The sequence below is a fragment of the Mauremys mutica genome, chromosome 6, assembly GCF_020497125.1.
Source record: "Mauremys mutica isolate MM-2020 ecotype Southern chromosome 6, ASM2049712v1, whole genome shotgun sequence".
Classification (NCBI taxonomy): Eukaryota; Metazoa; Chordata; order Testudines; family Geoemydidae; genus Mauremys; species Mauremys mutica.
Window position 1 is genome coordinate 4,768,626 of NC_059077.1, and position 24,906 is coordinate 4,793,531.

At 43.7% G+C, this 24,906-nt stretch overlaps 1 protein-coding gene across 1 annotated transcript in view; it reads right to left on the reverse strand.

Moving 5' to 3' along the window:
• Window positions 1-23,532, reverse strand: part of UBAP1 (ubiquitin associated protein 1) — a 55,773-nt gene extending 32,241 nt beyond the window's left edge. The window contains exon 1 of the mRNA XM_045021618.1: window positions 23,385-23,532. The gene's annotated coding sequence lies outside the window, so the exon portion shown is untranslated. The remainder of the gene's footprint in view (window positions 1-23,384) is intronic.
• Between the last annotated feature and the right edge of the window lie 1,374 nt (window positions 23,533-24,906).

A 24,906-nucleotide genomic window follows, 5' to 3' on the forward strand; every position in this document is an offset into this window, starting at 1 on the left:
CTTTCAGGCGTGATGGGCATCCACCACACCCAGTTCAGAGCCAGCTCCTCTTTGATTTCCAAACAATAAAGAGACTTAGAATAAAGTCCTTGATCCTGCAATTTACAGTGTGTGTTAGGCCTACTACACACACACACACACACACACGACGTACACGCGTGTGTGCAGGTCCCACTAAAGTCAACAGATTCAGCAGCCTTCCCAAACACTGGAAATTGCCAATCGAGGCCTCAATTATATAAGGGGTCATTTGTTTGTCATTTATATTGCATCAGTTAACTACTTGGTCCTGCCTCAGCACAGGGGGCTGGATTTGATGACCTATCAAGGTCCCTCCAGTCCTGCACTTCTATGATTCTATAAGTGATTTGATTCAAATATGCAATTTCTGATGCAAATGCTACAGGAGGTATTTTAGTAGCAGCAGCAGCCAAAGACCATAATGGGCATCAGAGCTCTGCTGTGCTAGGCTATCACACACAGATATAGGTACAAACCCTGCCTTGAAGATCTTACAACCTACAAATTTTAGATTGAAATCTCTTACTTCTGGTAAGTGTTAAAGCTTTGTTACAGGATTCAAATATTAATTTGGAAGTCTAAAACACAGTAAAACCAAGGCTGGCCAGAGAAATAACCAATGTACAAAGCACAGACTCAATTACCAGTCTGTAGTCACTTCTGCTTCCATGCAGGTGACATTTCCCAAAAGTCTGCAGCAACGAATCCAGCCTTGTACTTCTAATATAACTCTGCAGACACCAACTGCATTCACATAACTGCTGTCGGTATTCCCCTTTCATGAAAGGAGGTTTTACTGAACTACCCTCAATAATGATTTTGATACCTAATGTCATTTGAAAACTGGATTTAGGTCAAGTTACAACCACATCCCCCTGAGCAGAAGCAGCTGCTCTTTCACCAAGCTTAGCAGAAAGAAAGAGAGAGGTCTGAAGCAGACCCATTCTAGTCACTGCAAGTGCCACTGCAAGGTTTGAAATCTGTAAGACAAAAGCCAAGACATTCCTTGTTTCAGGGCTGAGAAATATGCACTAGCTCCCATTTCAGCTCAACTAAACATATAGAGCAGGGGTAGGCAACCTATGGCACGCGTGCCAAAGGCGGCACACGAGCTGATTTTCAGTGGCACTCACGCTGCCTGGGTCCTGGCCACTGGTCTGGGGGGGATTAAAATTTAATTTTAAATGAAGCTTCTTAAGCATTTTAAAAACCTTATTTACTTTACATACAACAATAGTTTAGTTATATATTATAGACTTATAGAAAGAGACCTTCTAAAAACGTTAAAATGTATTACTGGCACGCAAAACCTTAAATTACAGTGAATAAATGACAGGTTTCAGAGTAGCAGCCGTGTTAGTCTGTATCCGCAAAAAAAACAGGAGTACTTGTGGCACCTTAAAGACTAAAAGTAGTGAGTTTTAAAGAAGTGAGCTTTAGCTCACGAAAGCTCATGCTAAAATAAATTTGTTAGTCTTTAAGGTGCCACAAGTACTCCCGTTTTTTTTAGTGAATAAATGAAGACTCGGCACACCACTCCTGAAAGGTTGCCGACCCCTGATATAGAGTTTGAAAGTCCCTCTGTGAAATTAAAGATGTATGGCCACTAGCTAAGGATTTAACAAGAAGCCCCACAATGTGATGCGACTCAACTAAGGGAGAACATTGTACTAACAGCAGAATCTGATGAAAGCCACACTGCCAGTGCAGAAAGTTTATTCTGAAGGATCCATGTAACATATCATGTGACTGTCTAAATCACAGGATTTGAAAGAAGTCTGGATGGAGAAACCGGAACCAGTTGTGTTAAAGGCAACAGTTTGCAGACCCAAAATTTATCTCATATCATTCTGCCTTTTTTTTTTTTGTGGCAGGGATTGAAGGCTAGAGGGCTGGAGCTAAGAGCATCCCTAAAATAAAACCAGAGAAGGAAAGGGGGGGAGGAGAGAGAAAGAAAGCAAATCCCAAAACAAAAACGTACCAAGGAAACAGTACTATACGTCTCCCAGGGGTTACTGGATGGTGTGAAAATATGGTTTAATGATCCCAATAATATTCACTAAAAGCTTCTCGTGCCAATATTACTGTACAGCATGTCACTAGCAGTGGCAAAGATTCAGCAACTGCACCATTTAGAGAGATCCATTTCTTTTCAACACTCCCCATCTTTTTATTCTAAAGAAAGTGTATGAAGCATGTTATTATATGGCCTCTTCGTGCCTCCTTCTAAACCAACATCATACATCAATGGGAGTTAAACCTGAAAGCAGGCCAAAGGAAAGTATAAATACAAAGGCTTGTAAGAATAGTTATTAAAGACACTGGATTTAAGAGCACATCTCATAAGTGGTGGTGGTTCTCGACTTTCAAGACCCTCCTTAGTGGGAAACAGGGCAGCCAAACAACAACTTACCTTTATAACCCCAGTACAACCAAGACACATTTGGCCTTTACATCCCAAATCAAAGTACACTACGTTTCCCATTAAATTAATCTACCTTGATGTAATGGAAACAAAATAAGGACTGATGAGGTAAGTGTACTGGTTTTTCCATTGTTGAACAATCCATCAACTATATGAGTCAGGGCAGTAATACTCAGACCTCAGTGGTTCACCCAAAAGAGCCACAGCAGTGTGAATCAGGGTGGATAAAAACCAATGCTTTCACAAACAAAAAAAAGAATTGGATTTTTTTTTTTATTTAAATCAGATTTTTTTGATAAAATGATTTTTAAGGAAAAAACTGTCTAAAGATAGTTTTAATTAAGATCCATTATAGCTCAAAGATCTCTCATCATGGAATAGGGATTGTAAAGTCTAATTCTACAGTATAAAACAATATATTCATGTAATGTTTAAGAAAAGTTTTGTAAATGAGTTCCAATAGTTCATGGATTAGGGACCCAATCTTATGGAGTTCCAGGGGCTTCTGTATAGATTATTTCAGTTAATCTTTCTATCTATCCAATGGGACTCAGTGCTCAGTCTAGAAGATACCATCAGAGATGCTTAGTTTTGCAGTCCTCAAACTATGGATTTGTGGCTCCAGAAGTAAAATGTTTGTTAACAGCAAAAATATGTTATGTTATAAATAAATAAATACATAAAGAAAGGTGAGAAATAACAGACCTCAACTCTATTGTCCCTTTGCAAATTTGCGTACACATCCCTTATCTCTCTCTAAAAGTGCAAAGCTTCAAAAAGTTCAATGAATAGAAGATTGTTGGGGGCGGAATAGATCTGGACAAGGAGAAAAAGTCTAGAGGTAAATGTGAGAAGCGAGGGACATATTCTTGTTTTGTTAAAATATTATGTTTGCTGTTGAAGAAAAAATCCAGAATACATAAAAGTTGTTGTTTTAGTTAAATAAAACAATTTAAATGTCTGTCTGATGATGTTCTCCTCCTAATACAGCATGGCAAGAAAATCCTCCAAATATTAATAATTAACCTGTTGAACTAGAGATATTTCACCTCCCAATGACTTCATAAATATCTGTTTCAATTACCTTTGGTAAATGAAATAACCAATCATTCATTTTCTGAGATAGCTGTAAAACTAATCTGAAAGTTTTCAAAATAAGTCACGATTTAAAAATGTATAATGTGTACCTTCTAAAAATGTAACCTACATCTAGCTCTGAGTTGTGAAGAATATGTATTAAGGTAATAACAATCAACAAGAATGCTCTTTTAGGTAGAAATCCATGATTAAATTGAGTCTTCCTGACTAGTGTTTTAAATCAAATCCACCCTGGTGTGAATTTACTGTTTTCACACACACATACACTATTCTCATAGCAAGATGACTGACCAAGTATTATTTTATCAACTACAACTGGTTAACAACATAGTAACATATGGGTGAGAGCTGTGGCGGAGGCAGGCCCATGCATACCTAATCTTCAGCTTGAGACCATCTTTGGAGACGGCAGCGTAAATTGCATAAAGAACGAGACAGCAAAAACAGTGGGACAGTGAAGCAGCACACAAGCAGAAAAGCAGCCTGTTTAAAACGAGGCCATTACAACAAAAAATGGAATTCATAATGAGTATCAGTAGCACCAGAGATAACATCCTCTCCTAGGATATATGGAGTAGTCGAGCCATGCTGGACTTCCAAACTCTCAACAAATCAGGGAGGGCACAGTGCAGCGGTCAGAGCATAGGATTGAGAGGAGGTGCAAATTCTATTACCGCTTCTGCCACAGACTCTATATTGCATAGGGCAAGTCATTTACAGTTAATCTAAAAAAAATGGGGGGGGGAGAATGGGGTTATGCCTTTTCTGGCTTCTTTAGGGTGCATAAAGTGGGCTTTATGGCCACCACAAGAATGTTTCCCTGAATGTGTTTTACATGATAAATGCAAGCCTTATCTACTCTGTTCTTCCCGGAACACTCTATAGACAACCAGGGAGCTAGCCGATTTATAGCATAATATATCAAGCAAGTGAAATCTGATTGAGAAGGGAAGTGATATGTATTCAGCCTGGTTACACTTTATTTGGCATCTATTTAATTCATACATTCTATAAACAGCTGGAGAAGATCCACCATCATTACCTCTTCAATTAAAGGCTGGAAAAAGCTCACAAGACACCTCTGGGACCTCTAAGCCCTCTAGCAAAGCCAGGGAAGATGAGACTTGAAATTCCTGATATTTCTGAAGAGCTTTCCAGGCCTGCCTTGTTCTAGAAAAGGAAAGGGGAAAACATGCACTTTGGTCCCTTTTGCAAGTTATGTTTAACTTCTATTTTGGTTTGGCCATCTGTAAAATGCAGACAATATTGATTCCAAATAGCTCAGAGATCCTCAGATGAAGAGCTCTAAATGCCTATCATCAAATGATTTCATTTACTGTTTCAGCTGTAGTTTGTCTCATGACAGAACCATACCATTGAGGAAGAGAACCAGGAAGTTCTGAGAGTGTCTTCCTGAACCGAGCCTGGCTCTAGGCAGCATTATTAACGTCTCCCCTTAACACATTAAAATTTAACCTAATTTTTTTTTTTTTTTTTAAAGGAAAGCACTATCGAGCTTGCTCTGGTTTATTTAATGATCACATATGGAAGAGCTGCTAACAATAAAATGAAGTGAAACAAATTACAACCTGATTTTGTTCTATTCTTCTGGCCAAGTTGATTGAAAAATACTAGGTCATTCTGCACATGTGACAAAGATCTAGAAACCAAGTCAGCATGTGATTAGAATTCTGCTCTAGTTGTTGCATATTGGGAGAGATGCCCGATAGGCAGAAAGTTTACCTGGATGTACACAGATATTAGGCACACAGGAGATCCTGCACAGTGTTTTCCCAAAGGCACCCCAGACACCATTTCTCTAAATCAGCTTTTGGGACTGCCCCATAATACTAATTTTGTGTCTCTAATCCATAAATTCTAGGTAAAAATGAGTGAAAAATCCTATGCTAGTTAGGATTTCCTTATGCCTGTTGAGTTGAGGTTATCGGAAGGTTTGGCACAGGAATGATTTGGAATTAGTTAATACCTTTTGTTCTGTTATCTAGAAGCAAATTCTGAGTTTCTGGATAACGAATCCCAGTCCCACTGCTTTTATTAGAGATAAGCTCTGAACTGCTATCTCAAACTATTTCAGTTGACATTAAACCTTATGGGAAAAAAAACAGATTATGATCTTTGGTTACATGCCGATGATCAGAGATTTAAATGAAACTGTTAACTAACATCACAAGTTCAGTGGAGGTTTAACACACCATTATGTTATACAAACTCCCTCCATGCCATGGAAAGAAACCCATCTATAACAGTTGCATTTTTCTTTTTAATATCACTTCTTTAGGATCTTTTGTATTTCTAGTAGCTGCTATAGTTTTTAACAAGTGTTTTTGTCAGTCTTATCAATTCTAAATGTTTTTTGGATTCTGGTTTTGTTTAGTAAAATTGTCTTTAAAAAAATGCAGAAAAATTTGCAGAGAGATGCAGCAGATTTTAGCCTTTATGTTAAGCAGGTCAAATATCAGTCACTGTTTCATAACTGTGAAATCAGACTCTGCATACATGGGACATTAAACACTGGCCCTATTATTCTTGGGCAGCTTTATTTGAATTATAAATGTATCCATTTGTGTTTATACAAAGTCACATGCATTGCCCTTTTTATCACATGCTTAACCTTTTCCAATAGGGCAGAACTTCTTGTTTCAATCGGTTTCACAGAGATGTCAAATATAGGAACTTCTCCCTGCCCCATCTGCTTAGATTTTCAGACACACCTGCTTCCACTCTAGACCACCATGATTTCTCCAGTCATCCTGTACAGCCTCTGGCAACACCATATTTCCCCAAAGTGCTACTTTTACCCCAGACTCTAATACGCTGAAGCCCCCACCATTTTCCTCTAAGACATCTCAGATCTATCAGCCATGGCAACACAGCCCTGAAGCACTTTAAATATACAGATCAATCAACTGCAAAATTTCCACCAAATACCAACGCACCTGGGAGCTCATAACTGATACTGAAGTCAGTAATAAATCTCCATATTTAGTGTGCCATTGACATCTCTTGATGACAGCTACATTATCAGGGAAACTTTCCCAGTAGGGACTGGAGCCTACATTATTCTCTTCTGAACCATGCCTCATATTAACGTAAGAAACTGGAAGGTCCAAGAACATACTACTACTGTGAAAAACACCTGGGCTGAAGAATCATGGAATTCGTTGAATAAAATGTGATTTTTGATTGAGCAACACAAACATCTTGAATCTGACACTAAGTTTCCTACAAAACTTTATCTTGTATTCTATTAAGCACCCCAATTTGCTAACAAATTTGTTATTTCAGTCAAGTTTGAAGTGGACAAGAAAGGCTTAGAACGCAAGCCTCAATTCAATCTTAGTACTATGGAGTTGTGACCAGCTCGTCCACAATACCATTTGATTTTAATTTAGTCAACCACCTGTTCCAACAGTCAAAGACAAATGATTTTTCGCTCAGTCTGAGTAAGTTTCAATGCTAGTTCACTCTTTTCTATTTAGTGTCAGGCACTGTACTCATCCTGGGTATTCGAGCACCTAAAACACTGAAAATCTGTCCTGGTACAACCCCTGTGGTCAGGCTGAGAAGAGAGAATGGTAAGTCTGGGTCTTAGGAAAGAGTCTATGCAGAAATACCTGCAAGGTGAAGAGATTTTTACTTTCCTGTGGCACAGCTTCTAGTAAGTGTTCTCTCAATATAAATTCTGCCAAGGATTACAGCCTGGGGAAGTGACCATTGCTATGTTTTAAGGGAAACAATACTCACTTTAGGTACTATTTATAAGTCCAACGAGCTGTGTGTCAGCAGAAACATTTCTTCCCCGCATGTAATACTCAGCAAAGAAACTGTACAGCCAAAAGATAAGTTCTAAATTACGACCTAAAAAGACAAGGCAAACTTATACCTATGGTCCTATGTACAACTGGGACTAAAACAGAATCAGGAACCTTGTTTAATCTCTGAACACAGTGTCAGCTAAATCTGTTTCTAAGTTTGTCCAGCCAGTCCAGACTGGGCTGAACAGGGGGTTATTTTAGCATTTTGTTTTGGGGTTTTTTTTTCTTTAATTACAACTTACAGAAGAAGAAAGCTAGGTGTGGGTCAGTGCACAGTGGCTAGCCAAACTGTTTGACAGGTTTCACAGGGACACTGATTTTAAAAATTTAACCAAGGGTCAATGGGTACAAAGCAGCCACGTTCTCATCGGTTATCCTGTTATTACCCTTTAGGGGAAACTAAAACTGCATCCAGTGGACTGAATCTACAGGAGTCTGGTTACTGTGGAACTAGACAAGCCTAAGGAAATCCTACCAAGTGTAGCCCTTTCCTAAAGGCACTTCAGTTAAATGTCTGAGGGCCTATCAGCTGCCAAGGGCCCCTAATTCTGTTTTAGCCACACAGGAAATGAGTCCTATAAAGAAAACCTATAGAGCAAGGGTGGCCAAACCATGGCTCTTTTAGAGTTAAAGTGTGGCTTGTGGATCTTCTCTCCCCCTACCTGCCCCATCCTATGCCTACCAGATCGGGAGGAGGGAAGGGAGCTCAGGGCTTCTGCCCTGCTCCAGGGTGGTGGGGTTTGGGGCTTCTGCCAGAGACGACTGGTGCCTGCTGTGAGTGGAGGAAGGTGTCACAATTGAAAGGTTCAGCCCCCACCCAACTCCCAACAACTTGAGGGGCTGGTGTGCACGACACCGGAAGCAGCTCTGGAATGCAGTGTTCAGTTGCCAGGGAGCTCCCCTGGGCTGCTCCTCCACTGGGGAACCTTGAACTCCCAAGCGTGCTGCTTGCCTGGAGCTCGAATTCAGGATGTGACAGAGCGTCTGCCGAGACTGATCAAGCCCTTGGACTGCTACCCCTTCCTACTTCTCCACATGGACACCAATGATGCTGCCAAGAACGACCGTGAGCAGGTCACTGCAGACTACATGGCTCTGGGAAGAAGAATAAAGGAGCTTGAAGCGCAAGTCATGTTCTTGTCCATCTTCCCTGTTGAAGGAAAAGGCCCAGATGGGGACCATTGAATTGTGGAGGTAAATGCATGGTTACGCAGGCGGTGTTGGAGAGACGGCTTTGAATTCTTCAATCAAGGGATGTTGTTCCAGGAAAGGATTGCTAGGAAGACATGGGATCCACCTAACCAAGACAGGGAAGAGCATCTACGCAGGCAGGCTTGCTAACCTAGTGAGGAGGCCTTTAAACTAGGTCCGCCGGGGGATGGAGACCTAAGCCTGGAGGTAAGTGGGGAAGTAGGATACCAAGAGGAAACACAAGAAGGAGGGTGCAACAGGGGAGGCCTCCTGATTCATACTGAGAAGTAGGGCAATCGGCTAGTTATCTTAGGTGCCTGCCTGTACGTGAACACAAGAAGCCTGGGAAACAAGTAGGAAGAATTGGAAGTCCTGGCACAGGCAAGGAACTATGATGTGATTGGAATAATAGAGACTTGGTGGGATAACTCACATGACTGAAGCACTGTCATGGATGGGTATAAACTGTTCAGGAAGGACAGGTGGGGGAGAAAAGGTGGAGGAGTTACACTGTATGTAAGAGAACAGTACGATTGCTCAGAGCTCCAGTATGAAACTAGAGAAAAGCCTGTTAAGAGTCTCTGGGTTAAGTTTAGAGGCAAGACCAAAAAGGTTGATGTCATGGTCAGCATCTGCTATAGACCTCCAGACCAGGAGGAGGAGATAGATGAGGCTTTCTTCGGACAACTAACAGAAATTTCCAGAACGCAGGCCTTGGTTCTAATGGGAGACTTCAATCATCCTGACATCTGCTGGGAGAGCAATACAGCAGTGCAAAGACAATCCAGGAAGTTTCTGGAGAGTGTTGGGGAGGAGGAAGTGCTGGAGGAACCAACTAGGGGCCAGGCTCCTCTTGACCTGCTGCTCACAAACAGGGAAGAATTGGTAGTGAAAGTAGAAGTGGGTGGCAACCTGGGCAGCAGTGACCATGAGATGGTCAAGTTCAGGATCCTGACAAAAGGAAGAAAGGAGAGCAGCACAATATGGACCCTGGACTTCAGAAAAGCAGACTGACTCCCTCAGGGAACTGATGGGCAGGATCCCCTGGGAGGCTAATATGAAGGGGAAAGGAGTCCAGGAGAGGTGGCTGTATTTCTGAGGGCACAGGAACAAACCATCCCGACATCCAGAAAGAATAGCAAACATGGCAGGCGACCAGGTTGGCTTACCAGAGAAATCTTCGGTGAGCTTAAACACAAAAAGGAAGCTTACAAGTAGAAACTTAGACAGATGACTAGGCAGGAGTATAAAAATATTGCTCGAGCATCAGTAAAGCCAAAGCACAACTGGAGTTGCAGCCAGCAAGGGATGTGAAGGGTAACAAGAAGGGTTTCTACAGGTATGTTAGCAACAAGAAGGTGGTCAGGGAAAGTGTGGGACCCTTACTGAATGGGGGAGGCAACCTAGTGACAGATGATACGGAAAAAGCTGAAGTACTCAATGCTTTTTTTTGGCCTCGGTCTTCACAGTTCACAGACAAGGTCAGCTCCCAGACTGCTGCACTGGGCAGCACAGGATGGGGAGGAGGTGAGCAGTCCTCAGTGGTGAAAGAGCAGGTTAAGGACTATTTAGAAAAGCTGGACATGTACAAATCCCTGGGGCCGATTGCAATGCATCCGAGGTGCTGAGGGAGTTGGCTCATGTGATTGCAGAGCCATTGGCCATTATCTTTGAAAACCTCATGGTGATCGGGGGAGGTCCCCCGATGATCGGAAAAAAGCAAATATAATGCCCATCTTTTAAAAAGAGAAGGAGGAGAATCCGGGGAACTACAGACTGGTCAGCCTCACCTCAGTCCCTGGAATGATCATGGAGCAGGTCCTCAAGAAATCCATTTTGAAGTACGTGGAGGAGAGGAAGGTGATCAGGAACAGTCAGCATGGATTCACCAAGGGCAAGGCATGCCTGACTAACCTGATCGCCTTCTATGATGAGATAACTGGCTCTGTGGATATGGGGAAAGCGGTGGATGTGACATATCTTGACTTTAGCTAAGCTTTTGATATGGTCTCCCACAGTACTCTTGTAAGCAAGTTAAAAAACTATTGATTGGATGAATGGACTACAAGGTGGATAGAAAGCTGGTTAGATCTGTGCGCTCAGTGGGTAGTGATCAATGGCTCAATGTCTAGTTGGCAGCCGGTATCAAGCAGAGTGCCCCAGGGGTCTGTCCTGGGGCCAATTTTTTTCAATATTTTCATTAATTGTCTGGATGATGGGATGGATCGCACCCTCAGCAAGTTTGCGGATTACACTAACCTGTGGGAGAGGTAGATACGCTGGAGGGTAGGGATAGGATACAGAGGGACCTACACAAATTGGAGGATTGGGCTAAAAGAAATCTGATGAGGTTCAACAAGGACAAGTGCAGAGTTCTCCACCTGGGATGGAAGAATCCCATGCACCGCTACAGGCTGGGGACTGACTGGCTAAGCTGCAGTTCTGCAGAAAAGGACCTGGGGATTACAGTGGACGAGAAACTGGATATGAGTCAGCAGTGTGCCCTTGTTGCCAAGGCTGGCAGCATTAGTAGGTGCATTTCCAGCAGATCGAGGGAAGTGATTATTACCCTCTATTTGGCACTGGTGAGGCCACATCTGGAGTATTGCGGCCAGTTTTAGGCCTCCCACTACAGAAGGGATGTAGACAAATTGGAGAGAGTCCAGCAGAATGCAGAAAGGGATTTATTCTTCAGAATCCCTTTACTGTCATGTTCTGCAGCAGGATGCAGCCCTACCACAGACCACTCTACAAATAGAAGAAATACAGCTCATATAGCGAGTCCGATGACATCATCTTGAGGATCCCGAAAGAGGAAGATAAAGGCAACACCACCCTCATTCTGCAGTCAAACAATGAGGTTTATGTGAACTGCTGCACTTACACTAGCTAAGAAAAATTTATGAGTGTGATCAACTCCAGCTCTTCAGGGCATTAGCAAACCAACTGCCTACTGTTAGGAAGCAGTGTCCCTCCAAGGCAGGCAATTGCAAAACTGGCAATTATGGATTTTTGTTAAGTTTGTTTTTGTAACAGACAAGGCCCCACTCTTCTCCTGAAGTACCTGATATTAGCTACTGTCAGAGACTGGATACCCGACTAGATGGATCCTGGTCTTGATCCTGTATGATAACGCCTCTGTTCCAACAGTGGTACTCTGAGTGTAATTATTTCTATTATTTAAAGCACCTACCAAGTTTTCTGTTTGTTCATTCAGAATCACATGAAAGAGAAATGGAAGAGACCTCTTGATGACCAGGTGTAGGATGTACATCAGCACTTCACCAAACTGACTCAGAATGGATCTGATTTAAATTCATGTACAGAAAAACACATGAAACTATGCAAGACTGAAGGTGACAGACACACACAGAATTAGAAGCCTACCTGAGCCCAACCCCGCAAGGTATGAATTAGCATTCCCTGGACAAATGGCAATTTCACACTCATGAGTGGGGGAGCAATAAGGGGAAGGAAAAGCACATCCAGAAAACAAGCTGCTTCTAAATAAACATTAGAAAAAAAACCCATCAGCTTCATATCCCATTGCAGAAGAAAGTGGTATTTCATGGTTGCATATACTTCCTTCACCATCCCCAGAGCAGAGAATTATCTTGCCACAGTTCCATAATAAATAAGAATAGCAGCACCTCGCTCTTATACTGCCCTTTTCTTCAATAGGCGTCAAAATGCTTTACAAAGGAAGGAAGAATCATTATCCCCATTTTACAAATGAGGAAGCTGAAGCAGAGGTGCAATGACTTGCCCAAGGTCATCCAACAGATCAGTGGCAGAGCCGAGAACAGAATCCAGTTCTCCCAAGTTTCAGCCCAGCGTTTACACTGGGCATTTTATGAAAGTCTCCCAGCTTTAATCTCACACTGGTGCAGCTCAATTTTATCTTTCCCTTCCACCCCTTTCTTCCAACTGAACACACACAATTTTTCCCTCTTGTACATGTTAAGAAAGCATTCATTGCCAGTTTACTCTCCTAGCCTTTTGATATGAAACTAAATTTTGTTAAAGGAACAGCAATTGGCCCATTGTCTTCATACAGGCTGGCAATTCTGCACTTTTTGCCTACATCACCTTCAGTTGCCCAGCAGTACACAGCGCATACTAACATTTCTCTCTGCACATTAACAGTTACTGCTACAGTTTCAAGAAAGCAGCCACCACAGACATGTTTAGGGCAGGCAATGCTATAACAAACCAAAGCTACTAGTTTTATAAATAAGAGAAGTCTCGAGAAATACAGTTGCCTCTTTTTCTTCTGACCCAATTGCACCAGCCCCAATCCAGTTACAAAATGAAACTAAGACTGGAGTTAAACTGCTGGTTGTAACAGCTGTGCCTGTAGATAGCGGCAATGGGAAAACCAACAGACAGCGGCTTCACATGGCTGAGTGCAGTGTGCACAGCTGATTGTCATTACTGCAAGGGAGAAGTGAGGCAAACTAACCCTTGGAGAATATGACAAGTCCCTGAACACTAGCTTCCCACCCCCCACCCCCCCTCACCTAGGAACCATTCCAGTCTGCCTTCCTTCCCCAGCATGTCTGACCAAGCCAGCTTACTTTAGGAAATAAATCCGGTGCTACCTGGTGACAACAACGTGTCACATTTGTGTGTCAATAGTCTGGGTAAAAGAAGAATAAGCACTACAGGGCTCCATGAAGGTATAAGAATGATCAACTGTCCTTGCTTCAAATTACAAGGGAAACTAGGAGACCGCCAGTTCCCTTCGCAATACTACCCTGAATACTGCCCCGTTCACCGCCCTCAGTATTAAAATCACAGGTCTTTTCATTACTGAAACGTTTCTCCAGAGTGCATTTCAAGTCTTCCTTTGGACTGATACCACAATACAGCCAGCACCTCCCGAAAGGAAATAAAATGTTCAGAAGCTATACACTGTGATGCGGAAGCTCAGTGCAAAGGAAGGGAAGTTACAGAGCAAGGGTATGTCTATACTACAAAAAAATCCGGTGGCACCAAATCTGAACCCAGACTGACTTCGGCTCGTGCTACAGGGCTAAAAACAACAGTGCAGATGTTTCCGCTCAGGCTGGAAGCTGGGCTCCAGCCCCACCACCAGGTTCAAACCATGGGCTCCAGCCTCAGTGGGAACAGCTATGCTGCTATCTTTAGCCCCCTAGCACAAGCCCAAGGCAGCTCTCCAGACTCGCTGCCAAAGGGTATTTTTTGGCAGCATAGGTACCCTGAGAGAAGGCAGCTCATCTAAGTGGAGAAGCAGCGTCTCCATTGGGTAGAATGGGCATGAGCATTTCTCAATTCTTTATGCAGCTCTTGTCTCACTGTGGGACCATGGGCAACTCACAACTATCTAAATATTTACACCCCAATGAGTGTGGTATCTGAGCACTCACAGCTTCGCAATCTCGCACTACCTCGCGGGAGGGATAGCCCAGTGGTTTGAGCACTGGCCTGCTAAACCCAGGGTTCTGAGTTCAATCCTTGAGGGGGCCACTCAGAGGGATGTGGGGCAAAATCAGCACTTGGTCCTGCTAGTGAAGGCAAGGGGCTGGACTCAATGACCTTTCAGGGTCCCTTCCACTTCTATGAGATAGGGTAATAATGATAATATATGCCTGTCTTTAAAATGGAGATAATACGTCCCAGGGTCACAAGGCTACAGTCAGGACTATTTGTCAAGTTTGGGATCTTCAGATGGAAGATACTACAGAAACGGGAGGTCTGTGCCCACACTACACTTCTCAAGCTACCACTTTGCAATATCACTTAGCTATGACTTAAGCGAAAATTAAGAGCAGTATAGTTATAAATTAACAGAAACTTTGGACATAAAAATCAGTTTAACTGCTCATAATCATCAGTGCCAGAGCACAGGATAAATGTTTGCAACAACAAGCAAGAGGGTATCAACATGATACAAGTTTCAACCCATCTCCTACTCCCAAGGAGAAAGCTTTGGGGTACAGGTTAGCTAAGTGAATTGGAGACTCACCTGTCCTAGGACACCATTCAAATGTAGTGATTCAGTTGTTCCCATCTGATAGTTTAGTGACTCATGTGAGCAAATTGTTTCTGTCAGGTTATAAGTACTGGAAGACTAGGAGGTGGCAAGCCCCAAAATAAAGAGAGACTGAATACAGTGAGTTGCTCTTGTCAGCTATTTCTTGGCCCATGACTGTTTTACAAAGACCCATTCCAGACAAAGATAGTTCTGTGGCTACTTCCCCAGTCTCATGATTCCGCAATTAACTCAGGACAAAAAGCCTTTATAAAAATCTCTTTCCAGACGCTCACCTGCTAAATCAGAAAAAAAAAGAACTTCACTCAGAAGAGTATGAGAGTGAGCTATTTAAATATAGCAATGTGGTTACTTGTAAAATGACTGCAGAACTGTAAATACAAAGAGCTTTCTATCCGTCAATTACGCTATATCCCTGTCAATAATGTTAATTAGTAACTCAAGTCCAGTCTTGTGAGGAGCTTACATCACAATGATATGCAAAAACCTGAACTATCATGGAGAGAAGCAAAACTTTAAGGACACAGTAACCACTGAGACAGGAATACAAAAAAAAAAAAAGGGGGGTGGTTCTATCACTCCTCCCTCCCCCCTTTTTTGTTTTTAAACACTCCTTTTAACTGATGTTTCCATGAGGGATATATGGGGGATTTAATTTTTTCTATGTTTAATTATACAGTAGAACCTCAGAGTTACGAACAACAGAGTTACTAACTAACCAGTCAACCAGACACCTCATTTGGAACTGGAAGTACACAATCAGGCAGCAGCAGAGCCCAAAATAAACTAACAAACAAAGCAAATACAAGCAGCAAAGAGTTCTGTGGCACCTTATAGACTAACAGCGTATAAAGCAAATCCAGTGCAGTACTGTGTTAAACTTAAACTGCTAAAAAAATAAAGGGAAAACAGCATTTTTATTCTGCATAGTAAAGTTTCAAAGCTGTATTAAGTCAATGTTCAGTTGTAAACTTTTGAAAGATCAGCTATAATGTTTTGTTCAGAGTTACAAACAACCTCCATTCCCGAGGTGTTTATAACTGAGGTCCTACTGTATTTTTGTTTAGTAATAATGAATAATAGTAATGTCTATTTCTTAAATAGCACTTTTTATCAGTACATCTCAAAGCACTTCACAGTCTTAAATGTATTTATCCTTCCAACACCCCTGTGAGGTAAGGAAGCATTATTATGCCCATTTTACAGACTGGGAACTGAAGCACAAAGAGGCTAGATAATTTGCCCAGGGCACACAGGAAGTCCACAGCAGAGCAGGGAACAGGATGTGGGAGACCCAGGTTCAAAGTCAGTGCTCTAATGCTTAATTAGAAACTAAGATGTCAGATACTCTTTTCCTAGGTTCAGGGGCGGCTCTAGGAATTGCGCTGCCCCAAGCAGGGCGGCATACCGCGGGGGGCGCTCTGGCGGTCGCCGGTCCCGCGGCTCCGGTGGACCTCCTGCAGACGTGCCTGCGGAGGGTCCGCTGGTCCTGCAGCTCCGGTGGACCTCCCGCAGGTGCGCCTGCGGATGCTCCACCGAAGGCGCGGGACCAGCGGACCCTTTGCGGGCACGCCTGCGGGAGGTCCACCGGAGCCGCCTGCTGCCCTCCTGCGGCACGCCACCCCAAGCACGCGCTTGGCGCGCTGGGGTCTGGAGCCGGCCCTGCCTAGGTTACATAGAGCACAGCACAATTGGATCCATTTTCCACACAATCAACTCAATGTGTTCCATTAAAGGTAATTTTCTCATTCTCACAAATTCCCATCTCTACCAAATTGTATATACTATATTAATACTTCCATTTCAGCTTGTCTTTGTACAGAAATATAATATACTGCATGACAACAAAATTCATGATATCCAGGTAGCACCCAGTTGTTCTGCTAGAGTGAAAGGAAACTATATCCCAAGTCATATATAGGATTCTTTTACATGGTGCTTAACAAGAAGTCTAAGATTTTATTAAGATATTTTTATTTTAAGGAGTTTAGTGTCAGTGAAACATGCCAAACTTAAAGCCTAAGAATCCTGTGCTCTGTCCATACGCTGGAGAGCTAATTCCCCAGACGACCAGCAGGAGGCACCGCGGCAGCGAGTCTTCGCTCGCTACAGTGGGGCATTGTAGGATGGCTCCTGAAAGCCAGTAACAGTTGACTTAAGCAACGGAGTGTCTACACTGACACTGCATTGACCTAACTACATTGACCTGGATTCTCACTACTCGCGGAGGTAGGGTTATTAAGTAGGCATAATGGGGCAGTTATGCCGACATGAGCAAAATTTAAGCATAGACACTTCCATAGTTAGGTTGACGTAAGCTGCCTTGCAACGAACTAACTCTGTAGTGCAGACCAGACCCAAGTCTCCATAGCCATTTCAATCTGTGGCCTCTTGAGATTATCAGTAAGTGGGGCCAACTGTAGAAATGGTGTGTGTACATCTGTCCATTCAGACTGGACTTAACCAAACTGACTTGACACAGGCTACCAGACAGCCACTGTACAGGAAGACAAGGTGGGTGAGGTAATAGCTTTTATTGGACCTACTTCTGTTGGTGAGAGCTACACAGAGCTCTTCTTCAGAGACTTTTCAGTTAAACCGTGCTCCTCTTCTTCAGAGACTTAAAGAAGAGCACGATTTAACTTAAAAGCTTGTGTCTGTCACCAACCGCAGTTGGTCCAATAAAAGATAGTACCTCACCCACCTTGTCTGTCTAATATCCTGGGACCAATATGGCTACAGCATTGCAAACATTGTATGGAATGAATTCAGGTGCCTATAAACATAGGTTGGACTTTAACTAGCAGTTAAAAGCTCCTGATCCCATTACCAGCCTCTGAACTATCCAGTACTACCAGCCAAATAGCTTTTTAAGTACAGTTCACGTTCAGCCTGTTTTCTAACAGCAGAAGCAATGATGACTTCAGGGGTGAGATTCATATCCTCCTAAGCTATTGATCTTCCCAGTTACACTATTACTTCTATGATGTCAGAGTTGCTGATAGGACAGCTAAAAATGTAAGGCATTAGTCACAAATTTCTGTTCTAACCCTAATCATAAAGCAGCTGATGAAACACAGCATTTCAAGACTCCTGTATTTTATAAGTTTAAACAAGTTTAAGGATCTTGAATAAAGCCTACAGTTTCTTTAAGGAAAACAGCAGACTCAACTCAAATTACAGAGTGTAAAGACAGTCCTTTTAAAACGCACATAGCTCATGGAAAATAGGCTCTCTCAGATAATCTAGCATTTATGGAAATACCCAACAGAGGCAAAGATTTAGAACAACTCAAATCTGATCTCTCCTACTTTAAAAAGGCAATAAAAACCCTGACACTGGCTTTTCTGAACAGATCCTCTTGTGTCAAGAATGCCAGTCAGAGAACACTTCAACCTCCCTGGTCACTCAATTACAGACCTAAAAGTCGCAATTATTCAACAAAAAAACTTCAAAAACAGACTCCAGTGAGAAACTGCAGAACTAGAATTAATTTGCAAACTGGACACCATTAAATTCGGCTTGAATAAAGACTGGAGTGGATGATTCATTACACAAACTAAAAACTATTTCCCCATGTTAATTTCCCCCCTACTGTTACTCACACCTTCTTGTCAACTGTTTGAAATGGGTCATCCTGATTATCACTACAAAAGTTTTTTTTCTCCTGCTGATAACAGCCTACCTTAATCAATTAGTCTCATTAGAGTTGGTATGGCAACACCCATTTTTTCATGTTCTCTCTGTGTGTGTGTATGTATATGTATAATCTTCCTACTGTGTTTTCCACTGCATGCATCTGATGAAGTGGGCTTTAGCCCACAAAAGCTTATGCTCAAATAAATTTGTTAGTCTCTAAGGTGCCAAAAGTACTCCTCGTTCTTTTTACTACAGACTCAAACACTGCATACTCAGACCATATCAAAGGACCTTGGCACTAAGCAATGCAACAACATACCATAGAGGATTAGCCACCTCGGTGATTAACATGGAAGTAACTGTAAAAGCAGCAAAGAATCCTGTGGCACCTTATAGACTAACAGACGTTTTGCAGCATGAGCTTTCGTGGGTGAATACCCACTTCTTCGGATGCAAGAAGTACTGTGTGCTCAACTTTGTATCTATCTACTGCAATCCCAGAGGCAGATTACAGAGCATGCGCCGTAAAACCAATGGTTTTTCCTTTCTAGGGCATTAGGGATAGGTAAATATAAAGCAAAGGGACGAGAAACCAAACGGTTCTGTCATGACGCAGAGAAGCTCTTGTAAAGCAAAACAGCTCTTTTGTTCTCAAATATTGTTCTCTTTTATTCTCTTTTCCTACAAATCTCCTTAAATACATTTTTTCACAGAGCTTTTCTATTATGACCCCTCCAGAAATTCTCTAACACATCACACATACTGGGTTGAATTGTTCTGTCTATGCCTTAACAAGACTAAAATCTTTAGGGCAGGGACCTTGTCAAACAGTATCAGATGGCCATGGCCATGGAAACGCATCTGAAGAGGTCACAAGACAGGGACTGTTTACCTAACAAACAATGAAAAAGGGAGGACACGATAAATGTATATAAAATGATGAATGGGCTAGAAAAGGAAATTTGCAAGGCTCTGTTCTCCTTGTCTCATAACTAGGCTTGGCAGAATTTGATTTTTATTATAATTGACAGATATTGATTCTTATTTTAAAAGCATTCTTTTCTATTTTTATCAATTTAAATGTTCGCAGTTGTAGGAAACTATCGGGGAAAACAGAATGGAGGGGGTTGCACAAAAACATAATGACAGTAGATGCTGAGATCAAAAAAATTAAAGCTTTATAACTATTAAACCACTAAGGTCAATATCATGTCAAAAAAATACAAACTCAGTACCCTTAAATCAAATGCTAAATTCTCAAGCACCATTCTTCTTACTTTATCTGTAAATTTTGATTGTCGATAAAAACATTTTTCATTAGTTTATGTGCAGACAAATTGATGTTTACCAATAATTACTAGTAAAAATCGAATCCTTCTGAGGCTATTCATTGCACAAAGGAGCAATCAATTAAATTAAAAAGATGAGGAATTAAAACCTGATAAGGAAATATTATTTTGCCAAACATGTCTTTTTTTCCCCCCTCACATGTGTAGTTTAAGTGACTCTGGAACTCACTGCCACAGGAAATTGTTGAGGCCAAGAGCTTAAGTTTCGAAAGAGGACTGGATATTATAGGACTATCAAGAGTTATAATTAATGATAAATTTTGTGAAAGATATTAACCTCACGCTTCAGAATTTAAGTCATTCTCTAACCATTAGAGATCAGAATGAGACCTATTGTGGGGGCAGATTACTCCATCTGCCAACTGTCGGGTTCTTGCACCTGTCTCTAAATCATCTGGTGGACAGAATACTAGAGTAGAGGGACTTGGATCTGGTCCAGTATGGTAATTCCTATGTTCCCAGCTACAAACTCTACCTCTTGGATTAACAGCAAGTCCTTTCAACACCATATCTTGGATGTTTATGACTAGAGCTGGGCCATCTCATGAAGATTTTGACATTTCTATTTTTTCCTGCTCCTCCTTGGAACAAAACAAATGCTTCTCCACAAAAAACAGAGACCCACCTCAGAACAGCCAACGGCCTAGCGGTTGGGGCACTTCTCTGGGATATAGGAGACCGAGGGTCAAGTCCCCACTCTGCCATTCTTCTATATATCCCAAATGAGTCTCAATCTCCTGTTGAAAATGTCCCACTTTGTATAAATAAATATGCCTAGGAGTAGGAGCTTGAACCCAGGTTTCCCACATCCCAGGTAAGTATACTAACCACAGGACTGTTATCTAGTCTTCATTCTTCTCACTCTTGGTTTGACCAGAAATTCCACTATGGACCTAAGAAACTTGTCCCAACAAAACTTTTGCTGAAACTAGTACATTCCCACAAAGAGTTCTGGTTTTGATGAATTGGCCGTGTTTTATGGAAAACTATTCCTGACATGCTCTAATTATGTCTTCTTCCACAAGGTCTTTAAAGGTACAATCACAGTTTCTAAAAATCCAGAAGATTTTTCTGCCCCTCCAGCTACAAGATCACAATTTCTTTCGAGGAAAAAAGTTTGAGTACCTTAACAGTATACAATTCAATTTTTTTTAATAGTTTTAATTTAAAGATCAAATCTAATTTAATGTCATATTAAAAGGAAAACTGACAAATTATTTCTTTATCTGTGTTAGTAATATTACCCGAAATTTCTGGAGGAAAAAACCCCTAATTTAATTTTCTCCTTTATGTTTATTTTTTGTGTTTCACTGGAGTTCAGATATTATTAAGTCTGTACACTTTCACTTTTGTTTCTAGTCACTTTCACTTTAGGACACATGAATCAGCACAATGCTGATTATAAATATCACCAAGGAATGTTTACATACAAACAAAACAATACCATTAGAATTTTAAAACCTTGCCAAATGTTTATATTAAATAGAGATCTTTTAAACAAATCCTCAACTTTGGGATTCCTGACAGAGTTTTTACTTTTGGCAATATTCACTTGTTAGCTATGAAATACAGCACAAGACAAATCCCATTTAAACTTTGGGTACAACTTTTATACCCAATCCAGGACTGAGAGTCAGGAGAACTAGGTTTGGTTTGTCTTAACTTCTGTATCTGTTTACCCATCTGTACCAAAGAGGCATTACCTATCATGTGGGATGATTTTTGCAAGGTTTAGTTAGCAGACATAAATGCTCTGAGATCCTCACTTGGGAGACCTATAGAACTAAACGTATTTAGTTGTGTGTTTACTTGTCATTTGTGTGAGGTAACAATTTTTCATAAATAAGTGCACCACACGGTACTTTCAAAAGCAGTTTCCAGACATCTTAGAACTTAAAATTTGATGTGGAAGATAACATTTAAATACAGATCACCCCATTCACACCGACACCTCCCATTCAACTCCAAATGGGAAAAATGCCCATCAAAATCCATATAGCTATCACCTTATCCTCCTTCCAATCCCTCCATAAGACTAATCTCTGCTATGATGCCTAGAGACCATTACCACCTGAAAACGGCTAAGCAGTGGACAAGCCAGGTATACTGCCTATTTTGTAATACTCGCACCTCTTTTAATGTTGCTTGTTCTCTATCACCCAGTTTGTCTGTTCCATCCACCTGCTATGTCTTGTTACAAACCTAGACTGTGAGCTCACCAGAGCACAGATTGCCATTTAGGAGCTTGGTCCGGGCTAGCTAACCCAATTGCTCTAATAACCATAAAGATTTTAAAGGTGGCAAACAGCACCTAGGTATCGTTGATCAATTCACAGCTGAACAACACAGGGAGACAATACTGTTCTCGGCCTTACAGTGCAGCCTCCTTTAGCTGAAGTGCCTCAAGGACATTAAGAGCCTTCTGCTAGGCAGAATGAAGAAAAACCTGTGATTAGGGAAGCAACTCACACTGGGTGAAGCGACTGTGACTCAGGAAAGGGAAGTTTCACTTGCCTACACTCAACTGTGTCAGCACTGGGAGAGTCCAGCAGGTAAACAAGGTGAGTCCCTGTCTGCAGACCACCCTGGAAGACCAGGGCAGAGAAAATGGCAGCAGGCTTGAAAACAAAGGAGTGAAAGTGGAGAAGGGTCCCCCGCAGCCATGCACAGTTGGAAAGTGTGAGAGCCAAAAGTGTGCCTTCGACAGGGGAGGGAGAAATAAATCCTTCCGTTCCCCAGGATTGGAACCTCAGGGCCCTCACTGTCTGCCAAGAGGGGAAATCAGCCCCCAGCATTATGGGGGGAGAGAAATAGGAGTTTGTGTGTATAACTCATACTCCCTACTAAAGCCGTGAGGGGACTGCATCTGGTATAGCTAGGTATGTGTAGTAAGGAAAAATAAAAGAGGCTCCCCACAAAGTATAGGGGGCAGGGGAGAACCTGGGCTGTATGGGAGGGCTAACAAGACCCTGCTCAAGATAGGGAGGAGTCAGCGTGCAGGGAAGTAGGGGTGTAAGAGAAGCCTTGCACTCTAGATATAGAGGAGATGTGGGGTGCATGAGGAGAATGGGGGGAGGGGTGATAGAAGATCGGGGGCCGGGAGGGAGATCTGATGGCACAGAGGCTTCCCGCTCAGGATTGGGGAGGGGGGGGGACAGCTCAGGATTAGGGGGAGGGAAGGAAGGCGAGCTGGGGGGAACAGTGGCTCCCCGCTCAGGATCGGGGGTAGGGAGGCGGGCGGGGGGAAAAGAGGCTCCCTGCTCAGGATCGGGGGGGGGGGCAGGCGGGGGACCAGAGGCTCCTCACTCAGGATCGGGGCGGGGGGAGGAACAGAGGCTCCCCGCTCAGGATAGGGGAGGCGGGGGGAGGATCGGGGAGGCGGGGGGAGGAACAGGGGCTCCCCGCTCAGGATCGGGGGGAGGAACAGGGGCTCCCCGCTCAGGATCGGGGGGGCGGGGGGAGGAACAGGGGCTCCCCGCTCAGGATCGGGGGGCGGTCCAGGGGCTCCCCGCTCGGGCGCGGGGAGGCGGGGGGAGGAACAGGGGCTCCCCGCTCAGGATAGGGGAGGCGGGGGGGGGGACCAGAAGCTCCTCGCTCAGGATCGGGGGGGGGAGAGACGGGGGAGGGACCAGAGGCTCCCCGCTCAGGATCGGGGAGGCGGGGGGAGGAACAGGGGCTCCCCGCTCAGGATCGGGGAGGCGGGGGGAGGAACAGGGGCTCCCCGCTCAGGATCGGGGAGGCGGGGGGAGGAACAGGGGCTCCCCGCTCAGGATCGGGGGACACGGAACTTCCCAGGGCCCCGCACGCACCTGAGCAGCGACCCCGGTTCCGCTGACGGCTCCGGTTGTAGCTCTCAGCCTCGCCCCTCCCCTAGGAAGCCCGAGCGGCGTCTCCACCTCCAGACCCGCGACGGGGTGACGCCATCTTGTGTCTCTGACCTCGCAGCTCCCCTCCCATCCCCCACGGCGACGTGCTGCGTACCCGCGCCAGACGCCTCACCTCGCCGGCCAATCGGAGGAGGGGACGCGCGATGACATCTGTCCTCTCGAATAGGGGTGGGAAGATGGGGCTTCGGGGGCGGGACTTGGATTTGGCTCCGCCCCTAGGGCGAGGGCCAAGGGCGGGGCCATTGGCGGCCGCCGGCCGCCGGCCACCGGCCACTACCAGGCGGCGGCGCCGTTGAGGTGGGAGGCAAGTGTCTTCCACGCCCCCCACCTTGAGCGGGAGCCGCTGTTGGCCCCTCCCATTAGCTCCAGCCCAACCCCATCCTGAGGAGGGAGCCCCCCGTGTCCCTCGCATGTGGAGGGGGGTGTCAGCCCTCCTGCCCCACCGGCATGGGATCAGGGGGGGCATTGCGGGCTAGTGCATGTTGCCGCCGCACCCTAGACTTCTGGTCCCAGCTCTGCCACCTGCCTGCTCTGTGCCTCAGTTTCCCTTCTGTACATGAGGGCTGATGATACTGACCCCTCTGGAGCTGCCTCGAGCTCCATAACTGGAAAAGGGTTAGGGCAGAGCTAGGGGTTAGTGCCCCACCCTGTGGCTGGAGAAAGGGGTGCCTCAGATGCCTCTTTCCGGGTCTAAGGTACAGCCCCCATTACCACAGTATGGGAGCACCTCCCAGTCTGTAATGTGTTTATCCTCCCTGGTCCCCTGGAAGGTAGATTCCACCTTGTACAGATGCGACACTGAGGCAGAGAAACTAAGCGATTTATACACGGTCCTCAGAGCAATATTTTGAACATTTTGTTAATATTTCTGAAACAAAACTGTAGAATAGAAACTGGGAGACCTTTCAGGATACCCTATATTCAGGGACATGCACATTCATTTTGCCCCCTGAGGACAAGGGTTCTCAGTAGGCCCAAAACTCTCACTACCTAGACTAAAATGGGCTCTAAATTAATGTTGACCAGATTCTTACAAAAAGTCTGTGGAAGAGCAAGGAGTCAAATCCAGTCTCCGGCTAGCGCCTCAATCCTTCCTCTGTGCATGGCTATAATTCTTCTCCTCCTACTCTTAGGTGTTTCTGTCTGTCTATTTACAGTGGAAAATGGCTTCCTTGGCATTCGCTTCCTCCTGCACCCTTCTGCCCAAGTTTTCTCTTTTTATAAGACCAAAGAAAAAAAAAGACTATCTTTTAAATCAATAAAATAATAAGTTATCTGACTTCACCTGACTCCAGGCAGCAGAAAATTTCAAGAGCAAAGGAACTGTCCTCTTTGCAGTCTGCTTGAACAAGACCCATCTCTGCCTTCTCTATTCTGTGCAATGTCACTTTCAAAGTTGCTGTACGGAAAGACCTGAGATTCTGGAAACAGGTCTGACAGCGTA